General features: G+C 39.8%; 1 protein-coding gene across 1 annotated transcript in view; it reads left to right on the top strand.

Annotated features, from left to right (window-relative positions):
• The first annotated feature begins 2299 nt into the window (after positions 1–2299).
• Positions 2300–12268, top strand: part of SERPINB9 (serpin family B member 9) — a 58934-nt gene continuing 48965 nt past the window's right edge. Inside the window, exon 1 of the mRNA XM_015073568.3 lies at positions 2300–2438. The gene's annotated coding sequence lies outside the window, so the exon portion shown is untranslated. The remainder of the gene's footprint in view (positions 2439–12268) is intronic.

Below are 12268 nucleotides of genomic sequence, written 5' to 3'. Positions count from 1 at the left end.
AGTGTGAGAGGGGGAGGGGTAGTGAGAGAAGGAGATGCAGAATCCAAAGCAGGCTCCAGGTTCCCAGCCCTCAGCACAGAGCCCAATGTGGGGCTGGAACCCATGAACCATGAGATCATGACCTGAGCCGAAGTCAGACACTCAACCAACTGAGCCACCCAGGCACCTCTCCCTGAACATTTTAAATTGCCACCAGGGGCCGGAGATGATTAGGCAGGTTCTGTTCACAGTGGTGCAGTCTAAGTCCACATCCTGAGTTGTAAATACCAGACAATTTTGTTTTATTGCAAGTATTAGAGACAAGGTGGCTAAGGTTTCTGTGGCCACTTGTGTTACTTGCTAGAAACATGATCACCGTGCTCAGTGACACTGGAACCTATCGACAGGTGAGGTTCAGGTTCAAGTGGGAGGGCTGTGCTGTGTTTTGGAGACACCCTCAAGGACTTCGTCCAGGACCTATCCTGATGCAATCAGAACTTCACTGATGCGATTCGTATTTCCCTTCTGTTGCTGGTCCGCTTTCTCCATTGTACCCAAGCCAACAGCTTAGCCGTGGGGAGAGGCTGGTGATAAGGGAAACAAAGGCAAGAGAAATGTAGCTTAAAATTAAAACTCCTTGCAGCTTGCAGCCGGCTGGTAAACACCTGAAACGTACAGAGTGTGTGACCTTCCTAAAGAAATTCATGCTGCCTTAGTGCCTTAATGTTTATGTTTTATGAAAGTGAAAAGCAACCTTATCTTAGCAGCTAGCCCCTCAAGGTCCTAAAAGCCTTGCTTCAAAATTCCTTAAAAACTTATCTCTATCCCCTCCCCCTACAAACTTAGAAGTATATAATCAGTCACTCCTCACAATCCCAGGGCAGCTCTTTCTGCCCACTGGTCCTCTCTATATGCTATAATAAAAATCACCTTTTTGCACCAAAAACGTCTCAAGAATTCTTAACCATTTGCTCACAAACCACGCTTCATAATTTCATCAGCTGGGTCTGAACGAAACAATGTTATGAGTGGTTTGAGAAGACAAAAGAGGGGCTATGTGGGGTTGCTGGTTGGGTCACTGTCATACCCCTATCCCCACCCCCCCACCTGCCGTGCCCCAGCACTGTGTGTGTTTGCTGCTCTCTGGAGAACTGTCAGGCTGTGTCAGTAGTAAGTTACAAACGTGAACATTGGCCGTCAGACCACTAGACCTATAGACCTATAATACAGTAAGGCCTTAACCATGTGAAAAGTCACAACGCACACAGAATAAACAACATGCATGCTGCTCTAAGAGCTCCCACAGAATTGTCTCTAAAACTGTAGCTATCAAATTGCCTTTGAATGGTCACTCAATATCTAATTTTAGTAAGAGGCACAGTCACCTGAATAATGTTTCCACATCTTTTATGAAACTGCACCAGAAGACATTTCCATTATGTTCTGCAGTTTCCTGTAAGGATCTACAACATAAAATCCTCCCAGAATTTAATTCTAGGAAGAAGTTGGTCCCACCCATTCACAAAGGTTTACCAAGCACCTGATTTGCATTAGGTGTTTTACATAGATTATTTTATTTGATCCTCAGCAATGAATAAACCCAGGAGGAATCTGAGGCCCAGCAAGTTAAGTAACGTGAACAATTTCTTGCAACCAGCAAAGGGACAGAACTCCAAACTTCTCCTTCTGGTGGGCTGAGTGGAGACCCAAGCTCCCGCCAGGACAGACAATCAGCAAAGCTGCGCCAGAGAGACGGAAATGTTCCAGCCTCCAACGGGAAGTCTCGCCTCTTGGCTTCTGTTTTACCATCCGGAAAAGCGGGGCTGGGACAATTCTAGCCCCGAAAACACATGAAACTGGATCCTGAACAAGGGCCCTGAGTGTGAAACTGGAGCCGGGCTCCAGGCAACCCGCTAGGGCGCACACCCCTCCAGGACGGCTGGAGGGAAGGTGCTGCGAGGCCCCGCCTCCTTCGATTCAGCCTCAGTTCTCAGAGGAGGGGCCTCAGGGCCGTGGCCTCACTGAGCTTGTAGGCGTCGGAAGCTTGGAGGCCCTGCGCACCGGGTAGTGGCGACCAGCGGCCCCCTCTGCGCGTTGACCGCAGGGAGGCGGCGGCCGGGCCGCACAGCCTGGGTGGAAATGGATGGACTGCGGATGTCGCGCACCAGCTGATCCTGATCGTACATGCCCGCTGGTGGGCAGCACGGAGCCGGGCGTTCCTGGCAGGTGGAGGCGGGGACCAGCGCACCGGGGATGAAGAATCCCAGGAGGCGCGGCCATTGGAGCAGGGATTGGGTGCATCTAGGAATGTCTCCCGAGTCGTGGGGTCGCGCGCTACTGAGCTCCCTTCCATGCTGGGATTTCACTGCCGTTTCTTAAGATCTGTTCCATAGTGGGCATGACCCAGAATCTGGCTGTTAGGATCATCTTGAGCAGATCCAAAATCCCGTTGGCTTCAGGTGAGTAGAACTGCAAGAAATTTACACGCTAACATGTTTAAAATAGGTTCCAGGATTGTAGATCTATATCTATATCTATATCTATATCTATATCTATCTCTATCTCTATCTCTATCTCTATCTCTATCTCTATCTCTATAGATATCTATATCTATATCTATCTATCACCTATCTATAGATATAGATATATATCCAAAAAATAATAAGCAAAATATGTGTTTATATACATATATATGTATATATATACATACATATTTAAATTTTTTCTACAACGAATGTGTGTTCTTACATAATCAGGAAAAATTATTTAAAAACTGTGTACAGGAAAGAAATGCTTTGTTACATTTAAATATTGTGGAATTGAATTTGTAGGGTGTGCGGGGTCTGTTCTTTCCTTTTAAAAAGAATATAGTCACCATGCTGTGCATTCTATGCCCAAGATTTATTTCATATACCTGGAAGTTTATGCCTGGAAGTCTGGCCATCTTTACCCATTTCACTCACCTTTGCCCCAGCCCTCACCTCTGGCAACCACCAATCTGTTCTCTGTATCTATGAATTTGGGGGTTTTACCCCTTGTTTTAGATTCTCTAAGTGAGATCATATAGTATTTGTCTTTCTCTTATTTCATTAGCATAATGCCCTAAAGGTCCATCCATGTTGTCACAAATGGCAGGATTTCCTTCTTTTTTTATGGCTGAATAATATTCGTTTGTGTGTGTGTGTGTTTACCACATTTTCTTTATCCATTTATCCATCATTGGGCACTTAGGTTGTTTCCATGTCTTGGCTATTTTATATAATGCCACAGTGGACATGGGGGTGCAGATATCTCTTTGAGATAGTGATTCATTTCCTTTGGGTATGTATCCAGAAGTGTAATTGCTGAAGCATATGGTTTCACCAATTTACAATTCCACTAACAGTGCAGAGGGGTTCCCTTTTCTGTACATACTTGCCAACACTTGGGATTTCTCATCTTTTTGATATAATCTTTCTAATAGTTATGAGTTGATTATCTCATTGTTCTGATTTGCATTTAACTGATGATGAGTGATGCTGAGCATCTTTTCAGTTGTCTGTTGGCCATCTGGATGTCTTCTTTGGCAAAATGTCTATTCAGTTACTCTCCCCAGTTTTGAATTGGGTTGTTTGTTTTGCTGTTGAGTTGTATGAGTCATATATATACCTATATCTATCTATCTATCTACCTATCTATCTATATAAAACATATCTATATGTAGATAGAGGTAGATAGATATATAGATATGAGTTCTTCTTAGATGTATGATTTGCAAATATTTTCTCCCATTTTATAGGTTACCTTGTCGTACCTTTTCATACCATTCCATAGGAGACCATTTTTGGTGATGGTTTCCTTTACCATCATGGTATGGAAACTTTTTAGTTTGAAGTAGTACCACTTGTTTCTGCTTTTGTTGTCTTTGCTTTTGATGTCATATACAAAAAAATCATTGCCAAGACCAATGTCAAGGAGCTCACCCCCCCCCTCATGTTTTCTTTTAGGAGTTTTATGGTTTCAGATCTTACGTTTAAATCTTTAACTTATTTTGAGTTAATTTTTGTGTATAGTGTAAGATAGCGGTCCAGAATCATTCATTGCATGTGGCTGTGTTTTCCCAACACTACTGAAGAGACTGTTCTTTCCCTGTTGTGTAGTCTGGGATTCTTTGTTGTGAATTAATTGACCATACATATGTGGGCTTGTTTCTGTTAATATCCATGTTAATCTTCTGTTAATCTATCTTTAATCTGTGTCTGGTTTTGTTTTCAGACCCAATACCATACAGTTTGATTACTATAGCTTTGTAATATAGTTTGAAATTAGGAAGTGTGATGCCACCAGCTCCGTTCTTCTCAAAATAGCTTCGACTCTTTGGGGTCTTCTGTGGTTCCACACACATCATAGGATTGTTTGTTCTATTTCTCCAAAACATTTCCCCAGGATTTTGATAGGGGTTACATTGAATCTGTATATTGCTTTGAGTAGCATGGCTATTTTAACAGTATTAATTCTTCCAACCCATGAGCACAGAATGTCATTTTATTTATGTGTCTTCAATTTATTTCATCAATGGCTTATAGATTTCAGTGTACAGGTCTTTCACCTCCTTGGCTAAATTTATACCTAGGTATTTTATTCTTTTTGGTGCAATTGTAATAGGATTGTTTTCTTAATTTCTCTTTCTGATCATTTGTTATTAGTGTATAGAAACAGAACTGATTTTTGTATATTGATTTTACATCCTGCAACTTTGCTGAATCTGTTTGCCATTTGTAACAGTTCTTTTTGTGTGTGTGTGTAGACTCCTCAGGGTTATATATGTATGTGTGTGTGTATGTGTGTGTGTGTGTGTGTGTGTATATATATATATATATATATATATATGATATCATATCATCTGTAAATAGAGACAATTTTACCTGCCTAGTTGCTTTGGCTGGCACTTCCAGTACTATGTTGAATACAAGTGCTGACAGTTGACATCTGATGTTAGAGAAAAATCTTTCAGTTTGTCACCAATGAGTATGATTTTAGCTGTGGGCTTGTCATATATGGCCTTTATTATGTTGAGATGTGTTCCCATCACACCTGCTTTGTTGAGGAACACTTGTCATGAATGGATGTTGAATTTTGTCAAATGCTTTTTCTGCATCTATTGGATTGAGTATATGATTTTTATCCTTCGTTGTGTTAATGTGATGTATCACGTTGATTGATTTCTGGATGTTGCATTCCTGGAATAAACCCCGCATGATTGTGGTGTATGATCCTTTAATGTACTGTTGAATTCATTCTGCTAATATTTTGTTGGGGATGTTCTTTCCTTTGAAGTCGTCATAAATACCTGCAAGGATGTTCTCTCACATTTCTCCTATCTTATTCTCTTTCCTCCTCAAGTTCTTATATCAGTTCATTCTTTCAAACTACTCAGTGTTAAAGTATCAGTGCAGGCACAGTTGTGGTTGGAATAGTCCTGTCTGAATTTGGCCAGTTGGCCTACAGTGGCCATGCAGATGGTGGCCAGAGCCAGGAGAGATGCCTGTCCTTGGATGCATTTCAGTATCTTTATTTCAATAAAATACTTTGACTTCATATTAATCTTTCTGAAGCTTTCATACATGGTCTGAGGAAAGGAGAATGGAATCATCAGTTAAGGCCCAACTATTTTGTGAATGTACTGAGGCCATGTTTTTATTCACTTCCTTGCTGCGACAGTTTGGATCTTGGTAAACAGGGCAAGCCTTGCAGTCAGATGGAACCTGCGAAACTATATGTAGCAATCAAGACACAAATCAATATTAGCCAAAATATGCTGAGAATCAAACAAAACAAAATAGAACAAAACAAAAAAATGACTCATTGCACATGGCTAGCACAGCCTTGATAATATAAGGATAGTATGGAAAAGTTGAATTTATCCCAGGAATCCAGTCAATGCAACGTGATAAAATTAACATCATCTGTGTCTCATTCTTAGAACAAAGGAGAAAAATTTTAATAGCAGATGCAGAAATAGCTATCTAACCTTACAGGAGAAGACAGTGGAAGACAGTGGCTAATTGATACAATAATAGACCCATTTATTGATAGTTGTTTTTTGATAAGCTAGAGCAAATGCAGAGCCCTTTACATACACCAACTTAATTTCCATTGCTCTCTTTTGAGATAAATGCCACTTATATATTGCTGTTATTATTTTAATATGTAGATAAAACTTTAGATAAGTTTTCTTCTCAAGGTTAGAAAAGTGTTCCAAATCTCATTAAAAACCCTCTCTTTTTACAGTCATTTAGATACTTTCTTAGAATGCCAAGGGCAATTATATTACAGTTTTCTTGAAATTCACAGGCATACATGTAACTCTCCTAAAAAGTAGTGGGCTGCAAAGGGAAATGAATGCTGAAAGTAGGTGTCAGAACTTCTCTGTGAGCTTGTAGCTAACTTAAAAATATTCTTTTTTAGAAGTAACATTTCCTTTTCCTCCCCTATTCTTAGAAGAAATAGATCAACACACAGCTGAAATCAAATTAGAGAACCATTCACATATTTTTCTGAAAACCTAGAATTATTCTTTTAGTATCTAAAGCCTTTGTAACACATATACACATCTGTATAACGTGAAATATTAAAGTGTGAAATCATGGGCGCCTGGGTGGCTTAGTCAGTTGAGCATGCGACTCTTGGTTTCTGCTCAGGTCATGATCTTAGGGTTCATGAGTTCAAGTCCCGCATCGGGTGAGCCCCACTTCTCTCTCTCACTCTCTCTCTCCCCCTCCACCCCCTCTTGCCTCTTGCTCACTTGTGCATCTCTCCCTCTCTCTAAAAAAAAAAAAGAATGAATGAATGAAAGAAGGAAAGAAAGGAAAGAATCAGGCTCTGTGCTGACAGACAGATTTTGTGTCTCCCTCTCTCTCTGCTTTGGATTTGTGTGCCCCTCTCTCTCTGCCCTCCCCTGCTCATGTTCTGTTTCTCTCTCTCTCTCTGTCAAAAATAAAATAAACATTAAAAAATAGAAATATATTTTTTTCAAAAGATTATAAATTAAGTAGCATAAATTAAAAACATAAAGCAAAATTTAAAAAATATACTGATTATCTAAATGTTTAAAAAATAAATAGAGTATTCTTGCTACCTATATTTTGCTTCTTAGCCGAATCTGCTGAAATGTCACTGGTATATTTCTCAAACATTTATTTTTCAATATGATCTTATTAGAAATTTTTGACAATTTTTCATCCATTGTATTATTAGCAAATTTGAAATTACTGTCATCGTCAATCGACTCTGGTCTGTTGACGGCCTCTTGGCTTCATAGGCACGTGGCCTTTACAGCCACTCTGAGCCCTTGTCAGAAGGGCCACACTTGGTTTAATGCTTTCTTACTATCATCTTGAATCTCCAAGTTTTGATCAGAGCGTCCTTCATTTTCATTTTGCACTGGATCCTGCAAATTATGTAACCAGAACTGCTGTAGATTACAGCATTTTTTTTTTTAACTGAGAAAACACTCTTTTTTCAGGTGCTGAGGGACCTAGGTAAGTTTAGAGCAAATTGTGAAAAATAAGGATCTTCGCAGTTCTATTTTTTTCATATTAAAATTGATAAAGCAAATTTTCAACCTTTAATAAGTTTGTGGGCCCTGCTCCTGGGCTCCCAGGGAAGCTCTACTTGAACTTTTACCAAGGTCAGAATGACTTCACCAAACCAGAACATGAGCTCTCTTTCTGCCCCAGCACACATTGTACATCTGCTTCCTTAGCAAATAACCTAGAAGAGACATTTCAAACTAAAAGTAAGAGCAAAAGTCTCCCTAAATTCCCATCTATACCTGGAAGCCTGAACCTTGCACATGCTAAAAGCATAAGAGAAAGTTTGTTATTTTCTGTAATGTCTTCTGTTATGATGATTTGTAACTCTTGATGCAACAAAAAACATACATAACTCTGTATTGCACATGGCCTCCCTGCAGCACTCTCTTCGTGAAGATCTAGTATCCCCAATAGTCGTCCTTCCTTGAGCTGAAATAAAGCTCTCATCCTTTTCTTTTTTTAGAAATTCTAAAAGATTTTGTTCATTTTGCGTTGACAAAATGTGTAAATGTGTAAATATTTCAGTGGGAATATTTCCATATGTGCGGTCGTTTTGCCTGCACACAACATGTATTTCTTTTCTGAATATTTTTATAGGACAAAACTTATCAAATGATTTGTCTATATAATTCTTTTCAAGTTTTCAACAAATTTATATGCTACAAACTTTTGGACCCAGTTTCATTGGATTCTTATATAGAGTATACATTTATCCAATTAAAAATAGAAACTCTATCTAAAGATTCTTCCCTCCCCCCCTGCAGCCAGGATATTCCAAAATTCAGTTATAGACTTTCAGAATTCAGTCCTGTATACAGTTGAGCTCAGGTTATTTTGTCACTTTCTGCGTGTTCTTGTAGGTACAACTTTGAATTTTGTGTTTGACAATTTCCATATCATCAAAATTTTATTTTAAAGACTCCACTGTGAATACTTTGATTAAACATTTCTAATTGATTTTGAACAAAATGCACGTGACATTTAGGAGACTCACTTCAAAGGTTAATATCATCATTGGACATTTAGGCTAATTTAAGATGATTCTTCCATAAAGCACATGTAACTATATTCCATCTGCTGATAGACGCCAAAGAGGAAAAGCATGTACTAGATGCCAAAGAGGAAAAGCATGTACTTCCACGTTGACGTGTGTATTGTCTTCATCAGCAGCTTCATCACAAATAGTTTGTGGTTGTGATGATATAAAAAATATTTTTAAGTTTTCACAACTACATACTATGTTTCTTGGAAGAATATTGCAACTTGTTATCGCAGTCTGATCGGTGTGTATATTATAACCAGCTCCAAGTCATTTCTTCTCCACAGGTTTTTAATTTAGTAAGAATATTGTTTTTGCACAGGGTATGTTCCATCAAAATTTGATTCATATCGCCATTACAAAAATCTTCACTGGTACACATTTTAACTAAGTTAATAACAGCATTTATTCACAGAGTATTACATATTTCACCTCTGGGAGACACAACTCCCAAAAGCTTAACTTTGATTCTATCGATGAATGAAATGAAAAACTTAAACTGCTTTTTTATTTGAAGCCTTGATGAAACTGGCTTTCAAAATATGTAATTTGTCTTCTGGTACTGGAGCTAACACTTTCACATATTGGTTTACCTTTTGAAAATGGCAGAAACTAACTTAGAGTAACAGTCATTTGATCAAATGAAAAGTCTGCTTTAACAAAGTCACATGTACAATCACCCACCCCCCCCCCCCCCGAGCTCCACTTATTAGATTGTCATCTGTGGGTAGAATTTTCTTAAATTAACTACTGCCTTTTGAAGGAAATGCTGGTATTTTCTTTGAGTGAGAGAGAGAGAGAGAGTGCGCGCGCAAGAGAGAACATGCGCACAGGTGGGGGAGGGGGAGAGAGAAAGGAACAGAGAATCCCGAGCAGGCGTGTGGAGCCTGATGTGGGGCTTCAACTTATGAACTGTAAGATGATGACCTGAGCTAAAACCAAGAGTTGGATGCTTAACCAGCTGAGCCACCCAGCGCTGGTATTTTCTTTTGGATAGTATCTTGGTCTTCACATGGTTGGGGATCTCGCTGTGCTACCCACTATGGTGGGTGGTACACACCAATCTGTGCACATTACACACTCTGTTTCTTGAGATAAGCAAACACAGTACTTAATTTTTGAGCCCACCACTTGCTGAAATGATTTATTGCAAAATAAAGAAGTATGGGGCGCCTGGGTGGCTCAGTCGGTTAAGTGTCCAACTTCGTTTCAGGTGTGATCTCACCATTTATGGGTTCGAGCCCTGTGTTGGGCTCTGTGCTGACATCTTAGCGCCTGGAGCCGGTTTCAGATTCTGTGCCTCCCTCTCTCTCTGCCCCTCCCCCACTTGCACTCTGTGTCTCTCTCTCTCAAAAATAAATATTTTAAAAAATTAAAAAAAAAAGAAGTACAACCACACAAAAAATGTCTGTAGGTTTTCACTCAATAATGAATGATAAAGTCACTGTTGCCAGAGAGCTTAGACTTTTTTTTCTATAATCTCTATAACCAGATTTTCTATAATACATCATAACTGGATTGGCCAGCCTCTATTTCCCTGTACATATTTTACATATGTCTACACTATAATTTTCCATGTTTCCAACTGACTTGCCATATGGTGGCCTCTCATATGCCTTGTATGAACCATGGCACAACCAAGTGGCAGATGAGGAAAGAAGTACCAAATACTTTTCCCACTGACGCTGGAGACCAGAATGACTTACCTGTACCTAGCTGCTATGACCAAGCATACCACCTTGCCAACAGATATGCTGTGGTTTTATCAGTACGGTAGTTCCTTATATAGGCATACCTCGGAGATCTTGAGGTTTGGATTCCAGACCACCATACTAAAGCAAATATTGCAATAAAGCAAGTCAAATGAATTTTTAATTTCCCAGTGCATATAAAAGATATGTTTATACTATAGTCTATTAAGTGTGTAGTAATAGCATTATATCTAAAAAATGTACATAATTTAAAAATACTTTGTTGCTAAAAATGCTAACCATCATCTGAGCTTTTAGTGAGTAATATTTTTTTTTTAATTTTTAAGTTTATTTATTTATGAGAGATAGAGACAACATGAGTGGGGGAGGGGCAGAGAGAGAGGGAGACAACCCGAAAGAGGCTCCAGGCTCTGAGCCGTCAACACAGAGCCAGATGCGGGGCTTGAACTCAGAAACCATGAGATCATGACCCAAGCCAAAATCGGATGCTTAACTGACTGAGCCACCCAGGTGCCCCTAGTGAGTAATCTTTTTGCTGATGGAGGGTCTCGCCTTCTTGTTCATGACAGTTGATGGATCAGGGTGGTGGTTGCTGAAGGTTGGGGTGCTGTGGCTATAACTTAACAATGAAGTTTGCTGCATTGATTGACTCTTCTTGTCCTGAGCAATTTCTTTGTAGCATACAATGCTCTTTGATAGCATTTTACTCATAGAAGAACTTTCAGAATTGGAGACCATCTTCTCAAATTCTGCCGCTGCTTTATCACCTAAGTTATGTAATATTCTAAATCTTGTGCTGTCACGTCAACAATCTTCACAGCATCGTCACCAGAAGCTTCCATCTCAGGAAACCACTTTCTTTGCTTCTCTGTAAGAAGCAGCTTCTCATCCGTTCAAGTTTGATCATGAGATGACAGCAGTTCAGTCACATCCTCAGGCTCCACTTCTAGTTCTCTCGCAGTTTCTGCCCCCCCTTCAGTTACGTCCTCCACTGAAGTCCTGAACCCCTCAAAGTCATCCATGAGGGTGGGAATCAACTTCTTCCAGACTCCTGCTTATGTTGATATTTTGACCTTTTCCCATAAATCGGGAATGTTTTGAATGCCGTTTGGTGAATCTGTTCCAGAGGTTTTTCAGTTGACTTTGCCCAGATCCATCAGAGCAGTCATGCTCTATGGCACCTCTAGCCTTACAAAATGTGTTTCTTAGATAATAAGACTTGAAAGTTGAAATGACACCTTGATCCATAGGCTTAGAATAGATGTTGTATTAGCAAGTGTGAAAACAATATTCATCTTGTACATTTCTGTTGGAGCTCTTGGTTGACCAGGTGCATTGTCAACGAGCAGGAATATTTTGAATCCTTTCTTTTGAGCAGTGGGTCTCAACAGTGGCCTTTAAATATTCAGTAAACCACATTATCAACAGATATGCTGTAATCCAAGCTTTGTTGTTCTAGAGCACAGGCAGAGTAGACTTAACATAATTCTTAAGGGTCCTAGGATTTCTGGATGGCGAATGAATATTGGCTTCAACTTCAAGTCACAAACTGCAAAGCCCCTAACAAGAATGTTAGCTGACCTTTGAAGCTTTGAAGGCTGGCATTAACTTTTCTTCTCTAGCTATGCAAGTTTTAGATGGCATCTTCTTCCAATAGAAGTCTGTTTTGTTTACATTGAAAATACGTTGTGCAGCTGCCTTCGTTAATGACCTTAGCTAGATCTTCTGGATAGTTTGCAGCACTTGCTGCTTTGCCTTGCACTTTGATGTTACGGAGATGGCTTCTTGCTGAAAACCTCATGAACCAGCCCCATCTAGCTTCAGAATTTTCTTCTGCAGCTTCCTCACCTCTCTCAACCTTCATAGAACTGAAGAGAGTCAGGGCCTTGCTCTGGATTAGGCTTTGGCTTCAGGGGAGGTTGTGGATGGTTTCATCTTCTATCCAGACCACTGAAGCTTTCCCC

The sequence above is a fragment of the Acinonyx jubatus genome, chromosome B2 (assembly GCF_027475565.1).
Source record: "Acinonyx jubatus isolate Ajub_Pintada_27869175 chromosome B2, VMU_Ajub_asm_v1.0, whole genome shotgun sequence".
Lineage (NCBI taxonomy): Eukaryota > Metazoa > Chordata > Mammalia > Carnivora > Felidae > Acinonyx > Acinonyx jubatus.
Note: the sequence above shows the minus strand (reverse complement) of the source record. Positions and strands in the feature narration are given on the sequence as shown.